Raw genomic sequence first — 17,284 nt, forward strand, 5'->3', positions numbered from 1 at the left:
TCTATAAAAATTAATTTGAGTAAAATTTATTATTCCAAGAAAGTTTCAAGTATTTAGTATAGGGAAAGGGAATAATGGTACTGAGTTTCTACTAGATTCTTTAAGTGGATTTGCTAATGGAATTTTTACCAAAAAAAAAAAAAAAACACACACACACAAAAACTTAGCTAATGAGGAAATGTATATTCAGAGTTTCCATAATTTGCCAGTGTCACAAGCTTGTGGCAAGAGGTGAAATTCAAATCTTCCTCTAATCCCAAGCCTGTGTTCTTTAGAAAATAGAAACCTTCTATGGAATGAGTCACTCTTTATATTTGGGAAACATTACTGTCCATACATATATAGACATCTCATGGACTTGAGTACAAATACTGCATTCTGCTTTTTCATTTTTCACATGATTATAGCAAAAATATTTTTCTATGTATAGGTTTAGGCTCTAAAATGCTAAATGTTAACATCTTTCTAATATGTGTTATTGCTAGGTTTTTTTTTTAGGCACCCCACGACCGAGGCCAGGGGCGGTGGCCGGGAGGACCAACCCCACGTCCAAGGAGCCGTGGCTGCGCGGGCACAGGAGGGCTTAGAGGAGCTATCCCACGTTGAAGGTCAGGAAGGGCGGCGGTGAGAAGATACCCCTCATCCAAGGTAAGGAGCATTGGCTGTGCTTTGCTGGAGCAGTCGTGAAGAGATATCCCACGCCCAAGGTAAGAGAAACCCAAGTAAGATGGTAGGTGTTGCAAGAGGGCATCAGAGGGCAGACACACTGAAACCATACTCACAGAAATCTAGTCAATCTAATCACACTAGGACCACAGCCTTGTCTAACTTAATGAAACTAAGCAATGCCCGTGGGGGCAACCCAAAATGGGCGGGTCATGGTGGAGAGATTTGACAGAATGTGGTCCACTGGAGAAGGGAATGGCAAACCACTTCAGTATTCTTGCCTTGAGAACCCCATGAACAGTATGAAAAAGCAAAATGAGAGGATACTGAAAGAGAAACTCCCCAGGTCAGTAGGTGCCCAATATGCTACTGGAGATCAGTGGAGAAATAACTCCAGAAAGAATGAAGGGATGGAGCCAAAGCAAAAACAATACCCAGCTGTGGATCTGACTGGTGATAGAAGCAAGGTCCGATGCTGTAAAGAGCAATATTGCATAGGAACCTGGAATGTCAGGTCCATGAATCAAGGCAAATTGGAAGTGGTCAAACAAGAGATGGCAAGAGTGAATGTCGACATTCTAGGAATCAGCGAACTGAAATGGACTGGAATGGGTGAATTTAACTCAGATGACCATTATATCCACTACTGTGGGCAGGAATCCCTCAGAAGAAATGGGGTGGCCATCATGGTCAACAAAAGAGTCCGAAATGCAGTACTTGGATGCAATCTCAAAAATGACAGAATGATCTCTGTTCATTTCCAAAGCAAACCATTCAATATCACAGTAATCCAAATCTATGCCCCAACCAGTAATGCTGAAGAAGCTGAAGTTGAATGGTTCTATGAAGACCTACAAGACCTTTTAGAACTAACACCCAAAAAGATGTCCTTTTCATTATAGGGGACTGGAATGCAAAAGTAGGAAGTCAAGAAACACCTGGAGTAACAGGCAAATTTGGCCTTGAAATACGGAATGAAGCAGGGCAAAGACTAATAGAGTTTTGCCAAGAAAATGCACTGGTCATAACAAACACCCTCTTCCAACAACACAAGAGAAGACTCTATACATGGACATCACCAGATGGTCAACACTGAAATCAGATTGATTATATTCTTTGCAGCCAAAGATGGAGAAGCTCTATACAGTCAGCAAAAACAAGACCAGGAGCTGACTGTGGCTCAGACCATGAACTCCTTCTTGCCAAATTCAGACTGAAATTGAAGAAAGTAGGGAAAACCACTAGACCATTCAGGTATGACCTAAATCAAATCCCTTATGATTATACAGTGGAAGTGAGAAATAGATTTAAGGGCCTAGATCTGATAGATAGAGTGCCTGATAAGCTATGGAATGAGGTTCGTGACATTGTACAGGAGACAGGGATCAAGACCATTCCCATAGAAAAGAAATGCAAAAAAGCAAAATGGCTGTCTGGGGAGGCCTTACAAATAGCTGTGAAAAGAAGAGAAGCGAAAAGCAAAGGAGAAAAGGAAAGATATAAACATCTGAATGCAGAGTTCCAAAGAATAGCAAGAAGAGATAAGAAAGCCTTCTTCAGTGATCAATGCAAAGAAATAGAGGAAAACAACAGAATGGGAAAGACTAGGGATCTCTTCAAGAAAATCAGAGATACCAAAGGAACATTTCATGCAAAGATGAGCTTGATAAAGGACAGAAATGGTATGAACCTAACAGAAGCAAAAGATATTAAGAAGAGATGGCAAGAATACACAGAAGAATTGTACAAAAAAGATCTTCACGACCCAGATAATCACGATGGTGTGATCACTGACCTAGAGCCAGACATCCTGGAATGTGAAGTCAAGTGGGCCTTAGAAAGCATCACTACAAACAAAGCTAGTGGAGGTGATGGAATTCCAGTTGAGCTATTTCAAATCCTAAAAGATGATGCTGTGAAAGTACTGCACTCAATATGCCAGCAAATTTGGAAAACTCAGCAGTGGCCACAGGACTGGAAAAGGTCATTTTTCATTCCAATCCCAAAGAAAGGCAATGCCAAAGAATGCTCAAACTACCGCACAATTGCACTCATCTCACACTCTAGTAAAATAATGCTCAAAATTCTCCAAGCCAGGCTTCAGCAATATGTGAACCGTGAACTTCCTGATGTTCACGCTGGTTTTAGAAAAGGCAGAGGAACCAGAGATCAAATTGCCAACATCTGCTGGATCATGGAAAAAGCAAGAGAGTTCCAGAAAAACATCTATTTCTGCTTTATTGACTATGCCAAAGCCTTTGACTGTGTGGATCACAATAAACTGTGCAAAATCCTGAAAGAGATGGGAATGCCAGACCACCTGATCTGCCTCTTGAGAAATCTGTATGCAGGTCAGGAAGCAACAGTTAGAACTGGACATGGAACAACAGACTGGTTCCAAATAGGAAAAGGAGTACGTCAAGGCTGTATATTGTCACCCTGTTTATTTAACTTATATGCAGAGTACATCATGAGAAATGCTGGACTGGAAAAAACACAAGCTGGAATCAAGATTGCTGGGAGAAATATCAATAACCTCAGATATGCAGATGACACCACCCTTATGGCAGAAAGTGAAGAGGAACTCAAAAGCCTCTTGATGAAAGTGAAAGAGGAGAGTGAAAAAGTTGGCTTAAAGCTCAACATTCAGAAAATGAAGATCATGGCATCCGGTCCCATCACTTCATGGGAAATAGATGGGGAAACAGTGGAAACAGTGTCAGACTTTATTTTTCAGGGCTCCAAGATCACTAAGATGGTGACTGCAGCCATGAAATTAAAAGACACTTACTCCTTGGAAGGAAAGTTATGACCAACCTAGATAGCATATTCAAAAGCAGAGACATTACTTTGCCAACAAAAGTTGTCTAGTCAAGGCTATGGTTTTTCCAGTAGTCATGTATGGATGTGAGAGTTGGACTGTGAAGAAGGCTGAGCGCTGAAGAATTGATGCTTTTGAACTGTGGTGTTAGAGAAGACTCTGGAGAGTCCCTTGGACTGCAAGGAGATCCAGCCAGTCCATTCCGAAGGAGATCAGCCCTGGGATTTCTTTGGAAGGAATGATGCTAAAGCTGAAACTCCAGTACTTTGGCCACCTCATGCAAAGAGTTGATTCACTGGAAAAGACTCTGATGCTGGGAGGGATTGGGGGCAGGAGGAGAAGGGGATGACAGAGGATGAGATGGCTGGATGGCATCACTGACTGATGGACGTGAGTCTCAGTGAACTCTGGGAGTTGGTGATGGACAGGGAGGCCTGGCATGCTGCGATTCATGGGTTGGCAAAGGGTCGGACACGACTGAGCGACTGATCTGATCTGATAATTTTTTTAGGCATTTCCCTAATATTAGGCATCTAAATTGCTTCTGAGTTCTTTCTATTATAGATAAGTACAAAGTATTCATTCCCTTAGATTTTGTTTCTATTGAGCTATTTCTTTAAGATACAGTTTTAGTTGTGAAATTCATGAGAAGAAAGGATAGAAACAGCTATGTAGCTCTTACTATACACTGTTTTTTTTTTTTCTCAAACAGATGGACTAATTTAAAATGAAATATTGCTACTTTTAAAAGAAGCCATTGTCAACACTCATATTCTACAATAGGGAGAAAAATATCAAGCTTCAGGAATTTATCACTCCAAGTGTTGTTGTGAATTGCCCTTGAAAAAGATAGTGACAGACCTCCTCCTCTCCCTTGAATTATATTGCATCCCAGAGGACTGAAATGGTCATTAATTTTTAATATTATCTCTTCTCGGTGAAAAGTAAAATGAATTTCCTTACATATTCCTGTAGGATCGAAGTCCTAGAAACTCTGAGATTTCAAAGCATCTATAGTGAGTCTAGAAAATATTACCCAGCTGCTGAGTTCCTGAAGGAGATTATATAGCAGGAATATGAGCAATTATCACCCACACATCAATTACCATAATAAAAACTATGGAGGTCTGTACAATGCTTTCCTGTTTAGACAATATTTTTTCATCTTTTGATCTTGGAGAAGGCAGGCGTTGGGGGAGGGTAAATTACACTGGTTTGGGATTTGTGAGATACAGAGGACTGTATGCCAGGAATAAAGGTTGTGTCTATGTCCTTGCTGAAGCTAACAGTCTCATTAGATTAAAAAGACATCACACATTAAAAATTAGCTGTATGCCAAAGAGGGTGACATTAAATACCTTACAAGCAAAAAATATAATAAGTGTCAGAACATAAAAGAAGAAAAATTTAATTGTTCTTGCCTTGAGTGATCAAGGTAGTTATTATTGCTGAGGTATGGAAACTCCTTTTCAGAAAAGTCATACGTGATGCATGTCCCAGTTATACTCTGGCCCTTCTGCTATCCTCCCATCATCACCTCAGTGCACCTGATCCAGGCCTTTGGGAGCATCCCAAGTGGTTTCCTTTAGGAAGGTCAGCCAAGTTCTGGAATCTCACACTTCCTTGGCCATCTCTGGAAGTAGATTTTTTAGCAACTTGAGACCAGAGTGCTGTGCCCAGTGACCCTCCACCACTCTGTAACCAAATATTTGTCCTGCATCAAAACTAGCCAATGCCTAAAAACTTTGGTCATGCCTGAGTATGAAAAATATCAAACTATAAGCATGGGCAGTGAAAGTTGCTACTGACACAGGGAGAAAACTAAGTGCATCCATTCATTCAATGAATACTTATGGAATACCTACAAGACATCTGGCACCGGGTGCTTATACACAGCATTGAAATATGAAGGGAAATGTAGCACTTAATTCTGAATATAGGACAGAAAATATTCACATAATTTATCTGCAGTAAGAACAAAGAAAATAACTTACTCCAATCCCCTTATTATGAATATCAAGCAACTAGACTTCTGGTTCAAGATGGTGGAGTAAAAGGACATGTGCTCATCTCCTCCTGCAAGAGAACCAAAACTGCAACTAGCTGTTGAACAATCATTGACAGGAGGACACTGAAACCTATCAAAAAAAGATACCCCATGTCCAAAGACAAAGAAGCCGCAGGGAGAGGATAAGAGGGGTGCAATCATGATAAAATCAAATCTGATACCCACTGGGTAGGTGACCCATGAACTGGAAAACAATAGCAAAGAAGTTCTCCCACTGTCATGAAGGTTCTGAACCCCACGTCCGGCTTCCCAACCAGAGGAACTGACAAAGGGACTGGGAATCTCCAGGGAATCTGTCTTGAAGGCCAGCGGGATATGACCGTAAAAATTCCACAGTACTGGGGGAAAACAAGACTCCAGTCTTGGAGGACACAAACAAAAGCTTGTGCACACCAAGACCCAGAGGAAAGGAGCAGTGATCCCACAGGTGACTACATATTAAGTACCTAAGGCCATCAAAATGACTTAGTCCAGGTTGATAGGTAGTTAGGGTCCAAGCCAGATCTTAGAACTCAAATCATCTGTGCTAATTCATCATACCCAAAGGTTCCATGAAGACACTTTCATAACTTTTGCCTTGTTGAAATTTTCAATTCTCTTCCCTGAAAGAAATTGTGAAAAATGTCTCTCAATGCAAAAGTACTTTTTGTTATCTTTCTTCGTATTATATTCCATGGTTATAAATTCTTCATTATCTAATATTTATTCTTCAATGAAGTGGACATGAGTAACTAGGTAAACATCTACAATGTTTCACAAACCATTATAGGGGCTCAAATAATGGAAAAATTATTAAAGCTGTATTATTCAAGATAGCCACTGGCCAGATGTGGCTAATTGATTTTAAATTTTGAATTTAAATCACATAAAATTAACTATTCAGTTCCTCAGTTGCATTAATTGTGTTTCACACATTCAGTAGCCACAGGTAGCCAGTGGCTACTGTATTGAACAGTGAAGATACACAACATATCCATCACTGCAGTTCTATTGCCAAGTGTTGTATTAGAGTAATGAACCCACTTTCCACCCTGCATTGGAAAGAATAAATTAACTTGCAAAAAATTCATTTTTTCCAATACATTCTGCCTTGAGTAATAAGATATTTGCATAAAGATATGCAGGGAGGATTTTACTGAGAAGCAATACAAGGGAAATACAATCATCTCATGTTTTCTTGCTTTCCTATGTGCAAAACTGAATGCTTAAATGACATTCTTTAAATGCCACAGATGCTCAAAGTCTTTCTTTCATATAATGAGAGTTTGAAAGCTTTTCCATAAGTCATGTCAAACGGTTTATGGAGAAAGAGCATTATTCTTCCCTGGTGGCTCAGCAGCAAAGAATCCGCTTGCAATGCAGCAGATGCTGTAGGAGCCATGGGTTTGATTCCTGTATTGGGAAGATCCCCTAGAGAGGGGAACAGCAACCCATTCCAGTATTCTTGCCTGGAGAATTCCATGGACAGAGGAGCCTGGCGGACTACAGTACATAGGGTTTCAAAAGAGTTGGATATGACTTAGCAAGCAAACAATAACAGCAACAACCAAGCATTACCATTCACCATAATACTTACTCTCTAGCACATATATTAAATATAAAACAAGTAATATATACTAAAGAAAACACATATGATTATTTAGGAAGAAAAGTTATTTCCAAGTGGCTACGGCAGCCCACTCCAGTACTCTTGCCTGGAAAATCCCATGGATGGAGGAGCCTGGTGGGCTGCCATCCATGGGGTCGCTAAGAGTCGGACACAACTGAAGCGACTTAGCAGCAGCAGTAGCATTCAAATGAAAAACCATAAGAGGAAAAAGATAATATTTTTGACTATGAATATTAAATTGGGCACATCCTTTTTCCAAAAGTAGAGAATTTTGAAGAAAATCATGGAAACCTAAAAATATGTTTATGCAATACATTATAGTTGCAAAAATTTTAGAAAACCTAAATGGCTGTCAATATAATATTAACAAAACAAAATATTCACTTCTACAAAGATATCATATTAGATAGACATAAAAGAGAATGACCAAAACAAATGAAAACATTGTCTCCTCCCAAGAAGGAACAGTATTATTTCACATAAAGGAAATAAAAAGTGTGCATATACAGAAAAGGAAAGATAATCCTAAATACTAATGTTGGTCAATAGTATTTATTTACCCTGTAAGTAAATAAATAAATAGTATTTATGTACCCTGGTCAATAGTATTTATTCTGGTTGTCTACTATCCTCTATTTCCCTCTTGCCCTCTCTCTTTTGGTCTCCTCACCTGTCTTTGCTGATTGCTTTTTTGATATTGAACATGTACTACTATGGCATGCATGTGTGCATGGTCAGCTGTTTCCAACTCTTTATGACTCTATGGACTGTAGCCCATCAGATTCTTCTGTCCATGGGATTCTCCAGGCAAGAATGCTAGAGTGGCTTGCCATTTCCTCACTATTAGTATAATGTAAAATGTATTTTCTTAGCAAAAAAAAAAATGATTTCCCTAACTGGATGCCATTTTAGTACAGAGTTCAAATAACAAATACATGATTGTATAAACAAACAAATAAACAGAAATAGATTTAATTAACTTTCCCAACATGCCTAAAATACAGTTTTGGGACGCTGTTAATAAATGAAATAGAGTTTACTTTTGAGTATACTATACCAAACAAGAAGTCCATGGGGTCGCAAAGAGTCGGACATGACTGAGCAACTGAACTGAACTGAATACCAAACAAATCTATAAAGAATCAAGCTTTTACTTAGTTACTGGCCTTCATTAATAGTATAAAAGGGCCAATGAGAAGAGCAAGGGGAATTTAGAAATAAAAAGTAAACTGCAACTAAGGATATATAGATTTATACTATGGCACTGTGTCCTGAGAGAGAGAACTATTCCCCAAGTTTGAGTTTTAATTAGATTTTTGAAACCTTGAAGGTGAAACAAAAACAAAAACAAAAAATCAATAATGGTAAACAAAGCAGTTTACATGCCCATTAGTCAGGTTACCAGCTTTGTGTATCTTTTTAAAAAAATATTTATTGTGCAAATTGCAGACAATAAATGAATTTTCTAAATAATACCTTTTAAAAGAAACTGAAATATTGTAAAAATTCTTTCCTTTTACTTTGAACCTTAATGAGATCAGGTTCCTATGGTTATTACAAATTGGGGAGGGAAGAAAGAAGAATAGATGAAGTGGGTGGTGATGGGAGGAAAAGGCCTAAACCATTTCAGTAGAGTAAAGACCAATTTCATTTTAATATAATTTTTAATGGCTGTTCAAACTCCTATAATGCATCTATACAAAAGACTTCAGTTAATGTGTGTGTGTATTTTGAACAGTTCCCCTCTTCGACCCTCCAGTTTAATTTCCGTTCTTCAAATGAGATGAATGGAGCGTGAAGCAGGTCATATCTCAATGCTGACACATGGGTTGCTGATAGAACTCACAGCCTGGAGAAGAAGCCAGTTTGGAGATTAAATCAAAGCAGCTCTGAATAGATGGGAGGTCAGCCAGGGCCAGCTTTGACATTTGATAGGACCTTGTGATCAATCAGACCTTTCTTCATTCTTGCAGTCTTCCTTATGACAGTGGCCCTAAAAAACAGATGGGCTATGTTACAGAGTGCAGGAGAAGCACTAGATTGTGAAAGGAGATAGGTGTCAATACTATCAAAGGGACAACTGTTATTTGAAGCAGCCAGCAAATCAGGAGGCCCTGCTTTGCTGAAATTGCTATGCTAAAATGTGCCTTCCATGATGTGAAATTTGAGCCTTGAGAATGGTGAGATAATTTTGAACGGCTTTTAAAAATTTCTTACCTCCTATCCATTAAACTGTATACTTTGAACTTTCCTAATATCCTAAAATTAAATTCTAGCCAATCTTTATGAACAATCTGTGTTTCCAGCAAAGCCGAGCTTAGTCTTTGCTGTATTTCTTTGTTTCTGTGTTTTCTGGGGCGCACACACACACACACACACACATACACATAAAACTAACACGTGATAACCTTTGGAAGAAAGGAATCAGAGGGTATTAATGTGCAGCACTTGCTGGGTGGGGATCTGAACATGGTTTCAGGAAATCCCCATCACATCGCCAAGAGGGTCATGAAAAATGAATAGCCCTGGAGCAGCACCGTGACAGACTGTTTGAGTGAGTGGTAATGGGCCATCTCTAGGATGACAGGCCATGTTTTATAACTGTGCAGGCTACTGGCTATCACACCATTCATTATGCCTGCCTGATTTAAGGGAGATGCGTTTTACAGGGGTGACATGGGAGCAAATTATTTTCAGGAGTATCACATCTCTCCCTTCTCCTCTCCACCTACCTCTTCATCATACCCACCCTCATCCTAGTCACAGAAGCACCACTCTCCTATTTACACAAGCACATTCTCTGAATTCTTCCTGTCCTAGAGCATTTCATATTCCAAACTGACCTCTCCAAAATGTCTCACCCCAATGTACACTGGGATTGGAAAGCTGTAAGGTGGGAGCCTGCCCAAGGAGGGTTTAGATAGGAAAGCATAGCACAAATTCACTCTGCTCCCTCTCCTCTATGAAATGTCTTGTTGGGAGACTGTAAGCCAAGATCACTTGGCCTTGCCTACAATTACTGAGCTAATTTGCAAGGCGAGTTTCCAAAGTGAGATTTTTGTTTGACATGGACTTCAACTTCACAGAGAAGATAGCATTTAGGTCCCATTTTGCTTTCTGGTTACAGTGGTTTGTCATTAGCTAAACATGCAAAATTGCTCAATCTCTCTGGACAATTTCTGATGAGAAACCAATTGCACATAATTTTTTCCAAGTTACTTTCCAGCACTAATACTTTATTATTGAAATTCTATTAAGACAGAAACAGAACAAAATTTTCTATCAGCAGATTAGATATTCTGATAAAAACACTTTCATAGAATTTGTTGATGAGCTAACAGTAGCAATATGCAAAATTCTACTTGAAAGAAAAAAGAGTGTTTATATTTATCAGAAGAGTTATCATTAGAGTAATTTGTCTATAATACACAATTTAGGCACCTTAAGTTGTTAAGGGAAAAAAATAAACTTTGTATTTCGCACTAGATTATTGAGGAAAAGATACATACAACATATTTAGATTTTAACTAAATTAACTCAGCTGCCACCTTAAACATAGCTGTGATACATAAGTGGTTAAATAAAATAAGGTATCCACAATAATATTTTCAGGGTCTATATCACAGGCTTTTCTGAATAGATGGTAGTTACTCTGATAAAATTTTCCAGAGAGAAACATAACACAATCTAGAGACCTTTGGATTATGAAATGCAAGTATATTTATGTGTATGCTTAATTTATGCAAATTGTGCCCTGATTCTGGCCCACAAGAGCTCAGATGTTTGTGAGAATTTAGAGATTATTTACAGAGAGCATTTTTGGGGGAATAATTTTATCATTGAAATGTGACACAAATCTTCCAAAATGGTAATTCTCTCTAGCAAGCTAATCCTTCAAGAGGTTTTTATGTCTCAAAGAAAGCTGTGTGTAATCAAAAGACTCCACAAAATACACGTTGGTTTGAATCATTCTCTATAATTCCATTTAACTATTGCCAACTCCAGAGACAGTCACAATTGCCCTGTATCTTGTGCATATCTGATAAAGAAATCAGAAAGACTTGGCAGTTGGCAGTTGAGTAGCTAAAAGAGGAAGGAAAAAAAACAAACAAACTTTGCTGGTATTTCCCAATTAACTTTCTTTTCAAGTGAAAATTTGAAAAGAAAAAATAAGAAAACTGAAAATGACCTAAAAACTCTGGTGTAATAAGATAAACTTTGGCCTGATCATCACTCTGTTAATTAATCCATAGTCTGAGTACGAGAAAGTTGACCAAAAACACAGGGATTGTATTTTCCAACAATTATTTTTTAAAATTATGCTAAAATTTAAAAGTGAGAGATATATGGAATTCAATTGTAAAAACAATAAGTTTGCTGGAGAATTAGAGGAAAAAGCAATTACAAATAAATAGTTAAGAACTTTAACTAAAATTCCATTTTAAAAAATGGTACTAATGCCAAATTCTTAAAAAAGATTTGCTTTCTCAAGTAGAACAGAAAGTTGTTAATATTATGTCCATTGTATTTTATTTCAATTGTCTTTTAAAAATAACATACAAGTGAGTCAAGGACATTTGTCAGAATGACCCTAAACACGTAAGGCTTGTTATAAATGCTCTAACACATGACAGTTTAAAATAAATGCCAGCTCCCTTTTCCCTTGTGAAAAAGAGTGTGGTGATGGTCTTGGGTACAGGCTGTTTTGGAGTTTTGGTTCTAGTCAACCCAATGTCTCTATAAACTCTGAGATGGAGTCCTTAGGATCATGTGCTACTGATACTAAAAACCAGTATAACTGTCCAGTTCAAATATCTCCCACATTCTGGACAACATTTAAGATTAGCCAAAGTTTTCTTAGGGGTAAAGGCTATAATCTGGTGACAGTTGATTTCAGCTTGGATAATCGCCCCTCCCTTCAAAATCATCATAGCCTCAGGTTTGGCAAAGGGGCCTCTTTGGATTCAAAACCCACCTCAGGCTGCCTCCATACAGACACTGAAAGGGATAACCCTGGTTCTGTTTCATCAGCATTGGGACATGAAAAGATTTCACCCTGTTTAATAGTGTGTTTTAGGCACAGGAAATCTTCCTGGCCTAGAGTGATTAAGAACTCAGGCCTTACAGACAGGCAGGCCCTGAGCTCAAATTTCAAATCCACCTCCTACCAATATGTGACATTTGGCAAATCTCCCTAAATTAGGAGTAATAAGGATATCTACTCCAAAGGGTAGTTATGAGAATTACCTAAAATGATAATATAAAGCAATTTCCACAGTGCCTGGTACAGATATAGCATACCATAAAGGTAAAGGTTAGCTATGGTTAAATATTAATCCAACCCATTTTACCTTTGAGTATTCTAACCTGGAATACTCAACGGGAACATCATATGAAGGGAACATCATACCCATCATGCCTTTTTTAGCTATCATTTTATATTTAAAAGAATTAATCAAAATATAAAGTAAGATAGTGGAGAGGTAGAAGATCAACTTGAGGTTGGTCCTCTTCAAAAGGTGACTAAAGGATTCATTGACAATGTCATCCTATTAAATGGACTGGAATTGCCTCTTCATAAAATATTGCATACCAGCAATTAGAATATTTTAGTGCGGTTTATTCTCTAGAATGAATTCCCAGGTAGCGCAGTGGTAAAGAATCTATCTGCAAAATGCAAGAGGCGCAAGAGACACAGGTCTCTCTTCCCTGGGTCATGAAGATCCCTTAGAGTAGGAAATGGCCACCTACTCCAGTATTCTTGCCTAGAAGATTCCATGGACAGCAGAGCCTGGTGGGCTACATACAGTTCATGGGGGTACAAAGAGTCAGACCCAACTGAGCGACTGAACACATACAAGTATGTATCAGTATTTATACTGATACATCCTCTAGAACACAAACGTATTTTGATCCATTTCTGCATAATAAATTATCCTACCATTTAGAGGCTAAAATTGCAAAACACTTATTATCCAACAGGTTTTATAGTTCAGAAATCCAAGAGCAGATCACCTGGTGAGATCTGCCTTAGATTTTGTTATGAAGTACATTCAGTTTTGGCTGAGGCTGCAGTCATCTCAAGGATTGACTGGGGAGGATCCAAGCTTATTCACATGACTGTTGGCAAGTCTCAGAAAGTCTGCTTTCAAGCTCACTTCTGTGGAACCCACCACAGGGCTGCCTCCTGACATGGAAGTTGGCTTTCCCCAGAGTGAGCCATTCAAAATAGTGAGAGAGTTTCACAGATGAAAATCAGTCTTTTATTATCTCATCTCAGAATTGACATCTCATCACTTCTGCTGTATTTTACTTATGAGAAGTGAGTCAAAAAGCCCAGACCACTCTTAACAGGAAGAGATTACATAAGAGTGAGAATCCCAGTAGGCAAGGATAACTGGGGAGCCACATATTAACAGAAACTACCTATAATCTATCCTCTGGATCTCAGTGATTTTTATCCCCCTGAAATACAAAATAAATTTTATTGTCCCCAAAGATCTCAAAATTCATATCTCACCTCAACATCAGCTCAAAGCACTATATCTCATCATCTAAATAAAGCCCAGGAATGGATGAGCTTCCTCAAGTAAAATCTTTTAGTACAGTTCTTTGAGGCTTGTAGACCTACGAGACAAAAGAAACAAATAACCTGTCTCCCTACCCCACTCGCCCAGCATGTAATGGCAGGACAGGCATAAAATAACCACTATTGACAGTCTTGTTCAAAGTGGTGGGTGAGAGACACAGAGGAATTAATTAGTTCTATGGAAGTTCTGAAATTCAGCCAGGCAAATATTAGAAGCTCTTGACTAGATCTCATATCAGAAATAACTCTTCATGTTTCTCTACTTTGTCCACAAGGCTCCTGGTTCTACCCTCTGAGTCATCTCTCCATTTTCATAAAATGCAGCACGTGTTAAAATTCTGGTGATTCAAAGGTCAGTCTCTCCCCATTAATACTATCTCTGCTCTCTCAGTCCAAACCAGCAATGCTTCTGCCTATATTTAACAAGTTTGTGAGTTTCCTATAGAACTTCTTGATGTCAAATCCAGTAGACAAAAAGCATACCCACAAACCTCTTCTGGATAAACCCCTCCCTTTTTAGGGATTCTTTGGAGATAACTAAAGGACAATGTCCTGAAAATTCCTAGAAACCCTACTATTTGATTGAGAGGTTCCTTGGAATGTACTTAATTCCTTCAATGGGCCTTAGTCTGTTGGAAGGTTCTTTGAGGCACTACCTCAGATCTTTTTAGTCCAGTTCAGTCACTCAGTCATGTCTGACTCTTTGAGACCCCATGGACTGCAGCACACCAGGCTTCCCTGTCAGTCAGTTGTTCACATCAGGTGGCTGAAGTATTGGAGTTTCAGCTGTAGCATCAGTCCTTCCAATGAATATTCAGGACTGATTCCTTCACAATTGAGTGGTTTATCTCCTTGAAGTCCAAGGGACTCTCAAGAGTCCTTTCCAACACCACAGTTCAAAAGCATCAATCTTTTTAATAGATGGAATTTAATAGATCTTTTAAAGATCTTAATAAAAGATATGGTAGTTACACTCTGAACTTTATCTCTTCCTTCATACAATGTTTTCCTAAAGTTACCCTAGATTTGATGTTTGTTCAGAGAAACCGTGTTTTTTTTTTTTTTTTTTCTTCTTCAGTTTTAGCATCTTGGAACATCTGAAGAGTCTGAGAGCTTTCAAACCATCATGTATGCCTTCTCTTGGTTTGATAGCTCTTTGCTGAGTTTCTCTTCCTCTCTCTCATCTCACATTTTATTTCAAGTAGCAAGAAGAAACCAGGTGTTATCAAAACGCTTTGCTTGGAAATCTCCTTAGCTAGAGCCTCCAGTTTATTAGGCACATTTCCTAGTTTCCATATTATCAAAAGTGAAGGTACTGCTAATATCTGCCCTTTATTGCAACTTCCAAGATTTCTCTCTCATTCTTCTAAGTCTTCACTATCAGTCTCTACAAAATTCAAAATTCTATGAATAGTATGTTCAAAGCATTTTGAAGTTTTCACCCACACTATCCTCAAAATTCTTACAGTGTTTCCTACTTCTACACTCTGCCTGTTTCTGAAGCCATTCCCACATTTTAAGTTTTGTTGTGGCAGAACCACTTATAGATGTCAAAATGTGCATTATCCAGGAGGTAGAGTTCATGCAATATTTAGACAAGGAAACCCTTTAGAATAGATAGACTTGGTAGATTAGATAGATAGATGATAGATCAATAGATTGATGTTGATAGATAAATAGAGAGACAGGCTTTTAAAAAATAATATCTGACATTACACAATTCTGAGAGATGCTTAATCAGCCTCCATAAGGCTGTTGTCTATAGTTTGACACTGCAGCTTGGGAGTTCAACACAAGCAGTTGGAAAGGGAAGATTGATATAAAGTGGATAAGATAAAAGACAAATTGAAATTCACAAGCATGACTTTAGCCCATGAAAACAAACATTAGAAACTGTTTAATTAATGCAAGGGTTCTTCAACATTCGCAAATCAATCAATGTGATACACCACATTAACAAATTGAAAGGTAAAAACCATATGATTATCTCAGTAGATGCAGAGAAAGCCTTTGACAAAATTCAACATCCATTTATGATAAAAACCCTCCAGAAAGCAGGCATAGAAGGAACATACCTCAACATAATAAAAGCCATATATGATAAACCCACAGAAAACATTATCCTCAATGGTGAAAAATTGAAAGCATTTCCCATAAAGTCAGAAACAAGACAAGGTTGCCCACTCTCACCACTGCTAGTCAACATAGTTTTGGAAGTTTTAGCCACAGCAATAAGAGAAGAAAAGAAATAAAGGGAACCCAGATTGGAAAAGAAGATGTAAAACTCTCACTGTTTGCAGATGACATGATCCTCTACATAGAAAACCCTAAAGACTCCACCAGAAAATTACTAGAGCTAATTAATGAACATAGTAAAGTTGCAGGATATAAAATTAATGCACAGAAATCTCTTGCATTCCTATACACTAACAATGAGAAAATAGAAAGAGAAATTAAGGAAACAATTCCATTCACCATTGCATCAAAAAGAAAAAAATACTTAGGAATAAATCTACCTAAAGAAACAAAAGACCTATATATAGAAAACTATAAAACACTAATGAAAGAAATCAAATGACACAAATAGATGGAGAAATATACCATGTTCATGGATTGGAAGAATCAATATAGTGAAAATGAGTATACTACCCAAAGCAATCTATAGATTCAATGCAATCCCCATCAAGCTACCAATGGTATTTTTCAGAGAACTAGAACAAATGATTTCACAGTTTATATGGAAATTCCAAAAAACCTTGAAGAGTCAAAGCAATCTTGAGAAAGAAGTATGAAACTGGAGGAATCAACTTGTCTGACTTCAGACTATACTACAAAGCTACAGTCATCAACACAGTATACAGAAATATAGATCAATGGAACAAAATAGAAAGCCCAGAGATAAATCCATGCACCTATGGACACCTTATCTTTGACAAAGGAGGCAAGAATATATAATGGAGAAAAGACAATCTCTTTAACAAGTGGTGCTGGGAAAACTGGTCAACCACTTGTAAAAGAATGAAACTAGAACATTTTCTAACACCATTCAGTTCAGTTCAGTCACTCAGTTGTGTCCCACTCTTTGAGACCCCATGAACAGTAGCCCTGTCCATCAGCAACTCCCAGAGTTTACCCAGACTCATGGCCATTGAGTCGGTGATGCCATCCAACCATCTCATCCTCTGTCATTCCCTTCTCCCACCCTCAATCTTTCCCAGCATCAGGGCCTTTTCAAATGAGTCAGTTATTCACATCAGGTGGCCAAAAGATTGGAGTTTCAGCTTCAGCATCAGTCCTTCCAATGAACACCCAGGACTGATCTCCTTTAGGATGGACTGGTTGGATCTCCTTGTAGTCCAAGGGACTCTCAAGAGTCTTCTCCAACACCACAGTTCAAAAGAATCAATTCTTCAGCTCTCAGCTTTCTTTATACTCCAACTCTCACATCCATACATGACTACTGGGAAAACAATAGCCTTGACAAGACAGACCTTTGTTGGCAAAGTAATGTCTGCTTTTTAATATGCTGTC

The sequence above is a fragment of the Bos indicus x Bos taurus genome, chromosome 1 (assembly GCF_003369695.1).
Source record: "Bos indicus x Bos taurus breed Angus x Brahman F1 hybrid chromosome 1, Bos_hybrid_MaternalHap_v2.0, whole genome shotgun sequence".
Lineage (NCBI taxonomy): Eukaryota > Metazoa > Chordata > Mammalia > Artiodactyla > Bovidae > Bos > Bos indicus x Bos taurus.